This window comes from Peromyscus californicus, unplaced genomic scaffold (genome assembly GCF_007827085.1).
Source record: "Peromyscus californicus insignis strain IS unplaced genomic scaffold, ASM782708v3 Scaffold_1__1_contigs__length_55948999, whole genome shotgun sequence".
Taxonomy (NCBI): domain Eukaryota; kingdom Metazoa; phylum Chordata; class Mammalia; order Rodentia; family Cricetidae; genus Peromyscus; species Peromyscus californicus.
In genome coordinates this window covers 27,406,631-27,419,371 of record NW_026294492.1, presented here as the reverse complement: position 1 = coordinate 27,419,371, position 12,741 = coordinate 27,406,631, and positions in this window count along the sequence as shown.

Here is a 12,741-nt window from a genome sequence, read left to right as displayed (position 1 = left end):
TGGGGAGCCTGCATGGGACTCAACTAGACCCTCTGAATGTGAATAACAGTTGTGTGTCTTGGTCTGTTTGTGGGGGCCCCTGGCAGTGGGACTATAATTTATCCCTGGTGCATGAACTGGCTTTTGGAGCCCATTCCCTATGGTGGGATACCTTGCTCAGCCTTGATGCAGGGGAAAGGGCTTGATCTTTTCTCAATTTGATTTGCCAGGCCTTGTTGACTCCCTAGGGGAACCTTACCCTCTCTGAGGAGTGGATGGGGAGTGGGGTGAAGAAAAGGTACAGAGGAGGAAGGGGAACTGTGGTTGGTATGTAAAATGAAATAAATTTAAAATAGAAAAAAAAAACTAAATAAAGCCTAACATGATATTAATCCTTTGGATCTGAACTACTTCTTGTCTTAATTAGGGTTTCTATTGCTATGAAGAGACACCATGGCCACAGTAACTCTTGCTACAAGCAACAGGGAGAGACTGTCACTCTAGGTCTGGTTTGAGCATATATGAAACCTCAAAGCCTGCTTCCACAGTGACACACTTCCTCCAACAAGGTCATACCTACTCCAATAAGACCATATCTCCTAATAGTGCCACACCTTATGGGCCAAGCATTCAAACACATGAGTCTATGGAAGCCTTACCTATTCAAACCACCTCATCTCTCTCAGGATAATTTTTTTCTAGCCCCATTTATTTATCAATGTATTTCAAAATTTTATTTTTCTTAAGAGATGAGTAATTTTCCATTGTATAAATATAATACATTTCCATTATCCTCTCATCAGTTGATGAACATCTTGGATGTTTCCAATTTCTGTCTATTAAGAATAGAGTAGCAGTGCATGGATGAGAACATGTTTCTGTAGAGACAGTGGACATGGATGAACAAGTGTTTCTGTAGTAGAATGCAGAGTCTTTTGGGTATATGCTCAAGAGTGGTATAGCTCGATCTTGAGGTAGATCTATTTCCAGCTTCCAGAGGAATCACCACACTGATTTCTTTAGTGGCTGTACCAGTTTGCACTCACACCAACAATGGGTGAGTGTTCACCTTACCCCAAATCCTTCCCAGCATGAGCTATCTTTTTTTTTTTAATTGATGGAGATGCTATATTTTCTCTAGTGTGGGTTTTTGGGGGGAGGGGGTTAAAAAAGGAAAATCTGGTTTCCATAGGTGTATGGACTTACATCTGGGACTTCAATTTGATTCAATTAATCAATGTGTCTATTTGTATGCCAGTGTCATGCTCTTTCTATTACCATAGTTCTATAGTACAACTTGGGAGTTGGGATGGTGACATCTCCAGTAGTTCCTATATTATGCAGATTTATTTACCTATCCTGGATATTTTTCTGTTCTGTACGAACAGTTCATGGGCTTCCACTAGTGTGGCCGGTCAGCTCTGTAAGTCTTCCCATCATGATTTTGACGTCCCTTGCCTGCGGAATCCCTCCTCTCTCTCATCAATTGGATTCCCGGAGCTCAGCCTGGTGCCTGGCCATGGATCTCTGCATCTGTCTCCATTAGTCACTGGACAAAGGCTCTATGATGACAGCTAGGTTTTTTGCTAGACCAGTCACCAGAGTAGACCAGTCTAGGTACCCTCTGGACCACTGCCAGCAGATCAAGGTGGGGTCATCATTGTGGATTCCTGAGAGCCTCCCCAGAGCCCTGCCTCTTCCTATTCCCATGATGTCCTCATCTATCATGGTATCTTCCTCCCTGACCTCCCACTCTGTCCCTGTTCCAGGTTGACCTTCCCATTTCCCTATGTTCTCATCCCCCACTCCTCCCCCTCTGCCACCCTCGATACCCAGTCCACTCATGTAGATCTCATCTACTTCTCCTTCCCAGGGTCATTCATGTGTCCCTCCTAGGGTCTTTCCCTGTTAGCTAGCCTCTCTAGAGTTGTGGCTTGCAGTCTGGCCATCCCTTCCCTCACATCCAGTATCCACTTATGAGTGAGTACATACTATGTTTGTCCTTCTGAGTCTGGGTTACCTCACTCAAGATGATATTTTCTAGTTCCATCCATTTGCTTGCAAATTTCATGATGTCATTTCTTTTTTACTGCTGAGTAGTACTCCATTGTGTATATGTGCCACATTTTCTTTATCTCTTCTTCAGTTGCGGGGCATCTAGGTTGTTTCCAGGTTCTGGCTATTACAAATAATGCTGATATGAACATAGTTGAGCATGTGTCCTTGTGGTAAGATTGAGCATTTCTTGGGTATATGCCCAAGAGTGGTATAACTGAGTCTTGAGGAAGACTTTTCCCAATTTTCTGAGAAACTGCCATACTGATTTCCAGAATGGCTATACACGTTCGCATTCCCACCAACAGTGGAGGAGTTTTCCCTTTGCTCCACATCCTATCCAACATAAGCTGTCTTCAGTGTTTTTTATTTTAGCCATTCTGACAGTTATAAGATGGTATCTCAGAGTTGTTTTGATTTGCATTTCCCTGATAACTAAGGATGTTGAGCAATTCCTTAAATGACTTTCAGCCATTTGAGATTCTTCTGTTGAGAATTCTCTGTTAAGCTCTGTAGCCCATTTTTTTAATTGGATTGTTCAGTATTTTGAAGTCTAGCTTTTTGAGTTCTTTATGTGTTTTAGGTATCAGCCCTCTGTCAGATGTGGGGTTGGTGAAGATCTTCTCCCATTCTGTAGGCTATTGTTTTGTCTTATTAACCATGTCCTTTGCTCTACAAAAGCTTCTCATTTTCAAGAGATCCCATTTATTAATTGTCGCTCTCAGTGTCTGTGCTACTGGTGTTATATTTAGGAAGTGGTCTCCTGTGCCAATGCGTTCCAGACTACTTCCTATTTTCTCTTCTATCAAGTTCAGTGTAACTGGATTTATGTGCAGGTCTTTAATCCACTTGGACTTGAGTTTTGTGCATGGCGATAGATATGGATCTATTTGCAATCTTCTACATGTTACATCCAGTTATGCTAGTACCATTTGTTGAAGATGCTTTCTTTTTTCCATGGTACAGTTTTGGCTTCTTTGTCAAAAATCATATGTTCATAGGTTTGTGGATTAATGTCAGGGTCTTCAATTCAATTCCATTGTTCCACATGTCGGTTTTTATGCCAGTACCAAGCTGTTTTTATTACTATAGCTCTGTAGTAGAGCTTGAGGTCAGGGATCATGATGCCTCTAGAGGTTGCTTATTATACAAGATTCTTTTATTTATCTTAGGTTTTTTGTTTTTCCATATAAAGTTAAGTATTGTTCTTTCCAAGTCTGTGAAGAATTGTGTTGGTATTTTGATAGGGATTGCATTGAATCTGTATATTGCTTTTGGTAAAATTGCCATTTTTACTATGTTGATTCTACCTACCCATGAGCATGGGAGATCTTTCCATTTTCTGATATCTTTTTGATTTCTTTCTTCAGAGACTTAAAGTACTTATCATAGAGGTCTTTCACTTGCTTAGTTAGAGTTGCCCCAAGGTATTTTATATTATTTGTTAGGCTTGATAGTTAATATCAAAGAATACCACAGTAGATGGACAATTTATAATTGATGGCCCAAGTGTTTCCCTGGGTAGCAGCTTTTCCCTGTGAATGGATTAAAAGCCTTTAATAGACCTAGAAATCAAGAAATAAATATGAGAGAGAAGAATAGATATAGTTAGTTTTTCTAGATTTCTGAAAAGCAGATTGATTATGTACTTTCTGAGTTTAGTTTCACTATCAATAACACAAAAATGTCTATTGAATTAAATTTAAGAGAAAGAAATATTATTTAAATCAAGCTAGTAATTTTTCTATGCTCAGAAAGTGTACTTTCCATTCTGCCTTTAAAGAAGAGAGAAATATACTTGGTCCTGAAAGATGACAAGATGTCATTTGGAATGTAAATACAACTAAGAGCATTCTCTTATATCAAACTGAAGCTGTGTTATGCACATATTCAAGGGCTTGTCAGTTCAAGTCATCTTTTTCTATAAAGTTCCATGACTAAAGGAACTACATCATGTTGGCTAGACACATGTACATAGTATTGATAATAAAATTAGTGAGAATTTACATGCATTGCAGTTTCCTTATAATTCCAATAAAGGACAGCATTTTCAAATTATACTATTAAAATCTAATTTGTATATTAATATGCATTTTAAGTTTTATATGACTATTTCATGTATGTATACTTAAAATGAAAAAGAGTGGCATCTTTGAAACAATCTTTGGTATTCTATTTACATCAGGCCAGCTCAACATTTATTTTGATAAATCCAATGTTCTTTAAAAGAGGAAACCTAATAGATTATAATAAAAACTAAGTTAAGTAATCTGGTTTTGTTACATTAAGGAAATAAAAATTTTGGTTATGTACACCATTAGGAAAAAAATCAGATAAAGTTTTTAATTTACATGTACAAATACCAGCGATTTGATCTTAAATTAAGATTTCAACATTTTGTATTTAATAAATCACCCTTAAATATATTTAAGATTGGCAAGTGAAGCTTAGTTTTCTATTTAAGTCTCTAAAAATTTCTTCAAAATTATACAGCAAAGATTCTAAATGAGGTATCTATTCATGGTTTGAATTTATGGGTCTATAAAAGGTCACAAATGGCCTAATAAACATCTTTACGTGTCTGGATTCTAGACCTAAAAGCGTTTTGAGAGAATATTCCCAATTCTTGCCAAGTCTGGAGGTCTGAACTGAGCAAAGTAGAGGAGAATAAATCATCGTTGCACGTGTGTCAGGGGTTATGTGTGTCAATGACTACTTATGCCAGCCATCACATGACTCATTTATCATGTATGTCATTGACGACATGTGATAACGGTCATGTGTGTCAGTTATATTCGAAAAATTTCTGCCAAGGCTGTCTGGTATCTCTCAGACCTAAAGAGATGTGAAGAATACCACTAACAATTTTTTAGTCCTGGAAGCATGAATTTCAACTTCAACATGAGTTACCCAAAGCATTTAGCATTTGGATTACTCAAACCTGCAGTTTAAGTGAGGGATTTCTTTTCCCTCCCAAAGCGGCACATGAAATTTTTATGGAAAATGAATTCAATTTTCCCTTGATTATTCCTTTAGAACACATTCACATGGCTAGAGTTAATTTTGAGGAATTGGTACTTCATGTTCCTTGTTTTATAATAGCATAATATCCTAACGTAGTAGCTAAGGGGATGAAAAGCGGTGGTGTACTTTGCTTTGGGTCAGACCGACTTCACATTCTTAAGAACAAGTGCAGGCAGAAAAGAAGACAGCTACAAGTGGTTTTGTAGCTCATAGAAGAGTAGGCATTAAATGTCCAAAAGTGAGGCTTCGATGGTCATTTCCAGTTAATTTCTTCTCTCTCTCTCTCTCTCTCTCTCTCTCTCTCTCTCTCTCTCTCTCTCTCTCTCTCTCCTTTCTTCCTTCCTTCCTTTCTTCTTCCTTCCTTTCTCCCTCCCTCCCCCTTCCTTCCTCCCTCCCTCACTACCTCCCTCCTTCCTTCCTCCCTCCCTCCCTCTTCTTCCTTCCTTCCTTCTCCTTTTTTTAAAAATTAATTCTCTGTACCAAAAGATCGTGGATACAGTCCTTTCACATATTTCACAGCTGAGGGTAGAAACAAGAAATGAAAATGAATGGCTCCGTTCAGGAGTTGACAGTAAACAAAGAGTTTCTTACCTTCGACATCTGCATTTCCTCAGCTGAAGGTCCCGTTCACTCTCAAGGCAGTTGTCTTTTGGATTTTGATTCTTTATCAATGTAGGGCAGGCTACTATTCTCATCTCAATAGAGAAGAAAGAAGAATGAGGAGTTGGGCTTTGACAATTTCTTTTCCCTTGTTCAGTTTTCTCCACAGTTTATTTCCACAGCAATCTCTTGCCCATGCCTACCTTTGAATGTACAGGCAATGTATATTTCACGTAAAGTCCATCAGGTAGTCATTCATGACCATCTGGCACAGCGATAAATTTAGAGAGCCACAGTCATGGGAACTATGATGAAAGGGATCAAGAACTTGCTAAATGAAAATGGCTGTTCCAGGAAAGAAGGATGATGCAAAATGGTACAAATAAGGAAGTGGGGAAGCAGGTAGGATGTTTACCTATGAGAATTGACATTACAGGTTTTACATTCATCCTAAGTAGCTTGAGTTATTTTCAATAAAGGGGGGATTTCTAAGGTTTAAAAGTTTTTTAAAAAATAAAGTAATATTTCTTTTGTAGGAAAACTACTTGTAGTGGAAAAGGAAAAAAAATAGATTTTAAAGGGATATGGCTACAAGTTTACACAGGAGCTGGTGTGTGTGACTCAGTGGTACATGATAAGAGCACAGACCTCCCTATACTGTATGTCTCAAAGCAGAAATGATTTGAGAGGTGGAGGAAGTCGAATGGACGCTGTTTGTGGGTATACTACCATTTCCTGGGAAGACTACTGTGGATGAAACCAGGAGAGAGCAATACATTGTCTCAAAACAGCTTACCATTGAGTGGGAAACTGAACAGCAATGGTGAGGCTTCAGTGTTCTGACAGAAAACACTCAAGAATAAGCCAACTTCTCCTTTGTTTAATAATACTCTCCATGTTTATTTGCTGGTCTTTTCTTCTGCTGCTGCACACTGACTTTGAGCTTTTTTATACACGTCTTGAAAAGACTGCTTTCTTACCTTACAGCTACCTTCCTGCCCATTCATCTGAACCACTTTTCCTACAATCTCATCCTGAGATGTTACTGTTTTCGGAGCGAGTATGCTTCCGAACTGATGAATTCAGCGGTCCTGATCCTCTAACCACTTCACTGGGTGGCGATATCTGAAATCTGGACACTTGATAGTGGGGAATGAATTGAAGAGCAGTTAACATAGACAGAACCATTCTTCACTTTTTCAGCCTTCTGCTGGGCAAGACCTGTTCCATCCATGATTAGTGTCCCCACAGTATGTGGAAACAAGCGTAATACAAAGGACGTTGTCATGTAGCTGTTGATACTCATCCTTCCTGTGTCTTTTTTTTTTTTATTTTCAGTCATTCTTAGGTTCCCTCTGACTGAGTACAAATTATTTTTCACTGTCCTGCCACTTTGGGTATAGTGGTATCCGAGGCAGTTATGACATCCCTCTGCTGTTTCTGTCTCACCTATTCATAACTTTTGGTAAATGGGGAAAAAAAGAATCAGAACCTGCAGCAGTTAGCTCTGGAAGGCATACCAGACTTCTCTTGCTAGGTAGATAAAACTTTATTAACTTCTAAGAGAAGTAAGCAGGCTATCATTTATGGCACAGGATTCATTCTTGCCAACACTATTTAATGTAGTGGGAATTGGCCTAATTATGCCCTAGTTTATGTTGTCATTTATTTATGATCATGTCAGCTTTTGTGCAACTACAATCTCTCTCTCTCTCTCTCTCTCTCTCTCTCTCTCTCTCTCTCTCTCTCTCTCTGTTGCTCTCTCCATATATATGTATATACTTATATATGGCAAAATTTCTATTAAGTTATTCTGTATTGTATTCTATACTTAATAGCCTCATTTGCTCATTCTGGTCTGAAACTACTGAATTTTTGTGGAAAACATTGAAATTACATGCAGCTTTAGAACAATATGACCAACTTTTGATAAAGGTGGTTTACTATAAAATGAACGAATATTATTCATGACATGTAAATATTTGCAGGAATAAAAATGTATTCCAAGATAGTAATATGAAAGATGCTAATATCCTACTACAAAATTTAATCATCACCAAAGTATATTGATTAAATTCATTTTATTTTTTGTCAAAATGTTCTAAACCACATATAGAATTCATTTTTTTGTTTTTTTTTTCGAGACAGGGTTTCTCTGTGTAGTCTTGGTGCCTGTCCTGGATCTCTCTCTGTAGACCAGGTTGGCTTTGAACTCACAGAGATCTGCCTGGCTCTGCTTCTTGAGCGCTGGAATTAAAGGCATGAGTCAAAAACCACCCGGTGAGTTGGTATTTTTATAATGATGAAAAACTAGTAACTTAACAGGGCAGAAATCTTTTTTTAAAGCTATTTGGATAAAAAAAAACATACTGAGATACTGGTGACTTGGATATTAGGATGTTTGTTTTTATTTCTAACTATTCCAAATGTTTGTTAGGCATCAGTTTTCTGCCTTTGAACCAAGGATGTGGGTGGGTTCCACAATGTTCGGATTCCATTCTAGTTTAACAGTTCCAAATTTAGAATAGTCAGTGATGGAATTCCCAAGAGCTTCAATAATCAGTGTCAAAAGGGGAAAGTTTCTGTGAGCTGTTGAGTAGAACGTATGTTCTTAGTTGTTTGAGTGGGATATTCTGCAGATATATGTTGGGTCCATTTGATGTGTGACATAATTTAATTCTTAGATTTTTCTATTTATTTATATTTATTTACATATGCACAACAATATTAGCTAAAGAAAAAGAAGATTAGTTTGCTAGGGAGCAGAAGTTTGAAAGGAGAAGACAGATTAGAAGGAGCAGTAGGGGTTGTGATGTAATTAAATAAAAAAAGAGAAAGGTAGAATATTTAAAATTTGGTAGTAACAGATCAAGAAAAGACAAGAGTGCAGAGAGAGAGAGAGAGAGAGACAGAGACAGAGACAGAGACAGAGACAGAGATACAGATAGATTATATTCTGTCTATTCTGTCCATCCAGTGTCTACATTACACAGCAGACAAGAAGCTCCGAGGCCCATGAAATCTGAGAGCAGGGGTCAAATTATGAGAAAAGCTTTCAGGACCTCTGTCTACCATAGGCTCTGGAGTGAGGTTTCCTTGGCTGTAATAGGTATATTTCAATAGTGAAATACTAAATATACTGACCTAGACTTTGAATCTAGAGCAAAAGAAATAAAAAAACACTAGAGAAACATTGTCACAGTAATTTTTTCCTAATTGTGTCTTCATAGTCTTACCTGTCTTTTTTTTCATGTTATATGGCCCAGTAATTCCCTAATATATATGTATATATGCACGTATACACATGGATATAATAGATGAGCATTTGATATATATGCATATATGTAAACATATGTTAATTTTTACGTATATACAAAGAAAGATACTGCAATTTGCATTTTTCTAAGTAGGACACTGTCTTCATATTGAACTATTTGAGAAATCCAATTAAAAGTAATGATAAAAATTTTCAGGAAGTAATCTGAGACTGAGATCAGTTCTACAACAAACAATAGTTTATTAGAGACAAGTGGAGTTACAATGGGAGCTAGGCAGACCATGAAACCACAGTCCTCATATGGTTTCTATAACTAAATTTTATGTGTGTATACATACATGTATATACTATTACCTTTATCTTATTTCCTCTTTAGAAAATATTAGATTCAAACTGAAAGATGACAGACAACTACATAATTGGATTGAGTAGAATAGAAATACAGAGATATCAAGGCTGGGTTGATAGAATGCTTCTGGAAGTCCAAAAGTTGATGAGGATTTCCAGTAACAGGCACTGGGGAGAAGAGAAGGGAGCTGATGCCTGATTAGAGTAAAATTTCAGTGAGATATTTATAAACTTTGTAAAATGCTACCCTTTGAAAACATATTATTAGCTATCCACTTCTCATTTTTTTTTTTTTTTGATTTTTCAAGACAGGGTTTCTCTGTATAGCTTTGCGCCTCTCCTGGAACTCACTTGGTAGCCCAGGCTGGCCTCGAACTCACAGAGATCCGCCTGGCTCTGCCTCCCGAGTGCTGGGATTAAAGTCGTGCGCCACCACCGCCCGGCCACTTCTCATTATTATGACAAGAACAATTTAGACCCAGGGCAAAGATGAATTCAGTCTTTGGTACCCAGCTCTCCTTGGCCTCCAAAATATTCTAAGTTACTCTTTCTTAGGTGGTGTTTAGAAATAATGTGTAAACTTTATAGAAGCTCATTGTAAAATAGCAAGTATATCCTACAAGTATTATATATCTACACGGGCACACACTGTGTACAAGTTATACTTATAAAACTCAATGTTCCTTGAGTCCCTTTGATATTGAAAACCTGGCTCATATTTGTCTTTGCTCCATAATAATAAATGCATTTTAATATGCTCATCATGTTTTTACTAGTTGTATAAGAGCCATTTATCACTTAGGCTATCAATTGCTGCACCTCATTTCAGATAATGGGCAAATTCAATTCTTTTTGGAACTGAAAGAATGCTGGTAATTGAGCCTCTTTGATATGCAAAGGAAAGCTGCTTCCATATCTGCCCTTCCTACATGGCTTTTAATCTGAATGCACATGATAATTCTCTGGCTTTTGCCCACAGCTACTTTCCAGATGGGAGAAGTGTAGCTCACCTTAGCGAGAGACAAATACTTTCCACTTCCCCAAAGGTGTTATCTACTCTGCTACAGATAAAGATGGGTGTAAACCTGACCCACTGGCAGAAGCCCATCAGGAGAAATGTATCTAGAAATTTGCCCTTAGGAGACAAAACTCAGTTGAAAACAATATCTGAAACACCTGAAAAGAGAGAGAGAGCAGATTGCATTAACTAATTTGAGCACAGAGGGCAGATATCAACCAGAAATACCATCTTCTTCAGCATTTTCCTTCTATTCATCATGCTGCTATTTTTTTTGAGAACTTCGTACATGAGCACTGAATCTACATCACCCCTGCCAACCTTACCCCTTCCAGCTACTTCCATGCTCCTCTCCCAAATTTGTGACTTATTTAATTAGTATTAATGCATATATATTTTTGTATATGCATGCACATACACAAATACATACAAATAGACAAACACATACACATGCACTTACATATACACATGCACATGCACAAGTACAATCATGGACCACATGAGTTTGGACAACATATGTGGGAACTCTTTCCTGGAGAATACTGATTTTCCTACTCTGAGCAGCTGTTGACAAACTTTAGCTCTTCCTCTAGGTGTAGAACTTTGTGGAATTTCCCTGGCAACACTGGCATACAAATTAGTGTTCTCATTATGTAATTCTTGTTCAGGCAACCATATTTTTGATATTTCCTAGGTGTAGTTCCCCTTTCATGTGTAAAGAAAAGACACTATCTAGCAACAGACTTTTGGATCCTCTGTCTCTTAATTCTTTTCATCATCGCTTCGGTCATTTTCACTAAGTCTTGGGTGTAGGGATTCCGTCATAGATGTAGCAATTGTAGTCAAACACCCCCTATTCAATGATTTTCTGCATCTTGACATGTTGTGACTCTCTCTGTAATAGTCTTCATTTATTGCAAAAAGATTATTTGATGAGGGTTTGAGCTATGGAGTAGTCAGACAACACAAATTAGTTTCCATGTTCTCTTTGTACCCTTTGCATTTTGTTTTGTTATATTTGTCTTATTGTTTCATTTTTTAAATTGTTTGTTTTAATTTTCATTTTCTTCTTTTTGAGATCTGGGAGGAGTTAATGGAGAGGAAATATAATTAAAATATATTGTATGAAAAGAGTTTTAAATAAAAACTAAGTGAAAAACTATAGTGAAAGTAAATACATATCTATGAGCTAGAAAATTCATTAAAGACCTTTTTATTTTCATCTCAACTTATAAAATTACATATTGCTTAATAAATAGAGTCCAAGAAAAATACTAAATATTTAGAATACAATTAGAAATAATATTAGTATAGAAATTGGCAGTAGTAGGCTCTTTTCTTGTGTCTATGATCTCCAGTCATAGGTAGATAGGTAGATTTATGGTTTAAAACATGAATTCCTCCCACTCAGTGGGCATTTTGCAACAAATGGAGACTGTTACAGAGGTCCATGTCATGTCAAAATGCAGAAAATGCATGAATTTAGGATACTCAATCTGAATTGATATATATGCCATGGAACTCTTCTCGCTTAGAGAAAAGCATTGAAGAGAGGCTAGAAAGATTTTGAGAGTCAGAGGTTACTTTCATGTTCTGGGAAGTAACCAAGAGCAATCAATGGCAGAGCCCATATTGTTTTGAAGTCTTTTATATTCTTCGGACCAACGATTGGAAGGGATGTTTCCCTTACCTGAAACTGAGGTTTTTATTATATAGTTCATGGTTCTTGAGAGGAGAATAATCATTTTGTATGGCATAACTCTATTAAACACACACACACACAAACACACACACACACACACACACACACACACACACACACACACACATTTTAAGTAGGTTTATAAAATACTGTGTGTCTCTATGGCTTTTCCAAATATCTTTAGTGTTATTTATTTGTTAGTATATAGACTTGAGGATATTTATTTTAGAATTTGTTTTTATTTTAACATTCTTTTTCATCTCACATTGCTCTAGTTTGGGGGTTGAGAATGTCTTCATAGCTAACTCCCATGTCTGTTTGATGTTGTGTATGTCATTCTGAATTTTGAAAAAGTAAGTGTACCTAATGTAATCTCTGCATTCTTAAATCCTCAATGAGAAGACATACTTAGATTTTGCATGTTTTCCATGACAATGACAAAGAAAGTACATAGACTAAGCATTTGAGTGATGTATTATGTTGATTGTTTTTTTTAAGACTGCAGAGTATGTGCTTTAGAGTCACAAAAATACTCCATACTTGACCCTGCAAGTTTCAGCCTCTTATACTAAAAATGTGATTTTATAGCAATAAGTCTTAATTGTGTCACCACATATAGCAAAGAAAGTCAGAGTTGTAACTGCTGATTAAAATCTCCCCATAATCATCTGTATAATGCCTCATTTGGAAAAGCACTTTGATCTAGGTATAATTTAAGTATAAACTTTTCTTAAAATA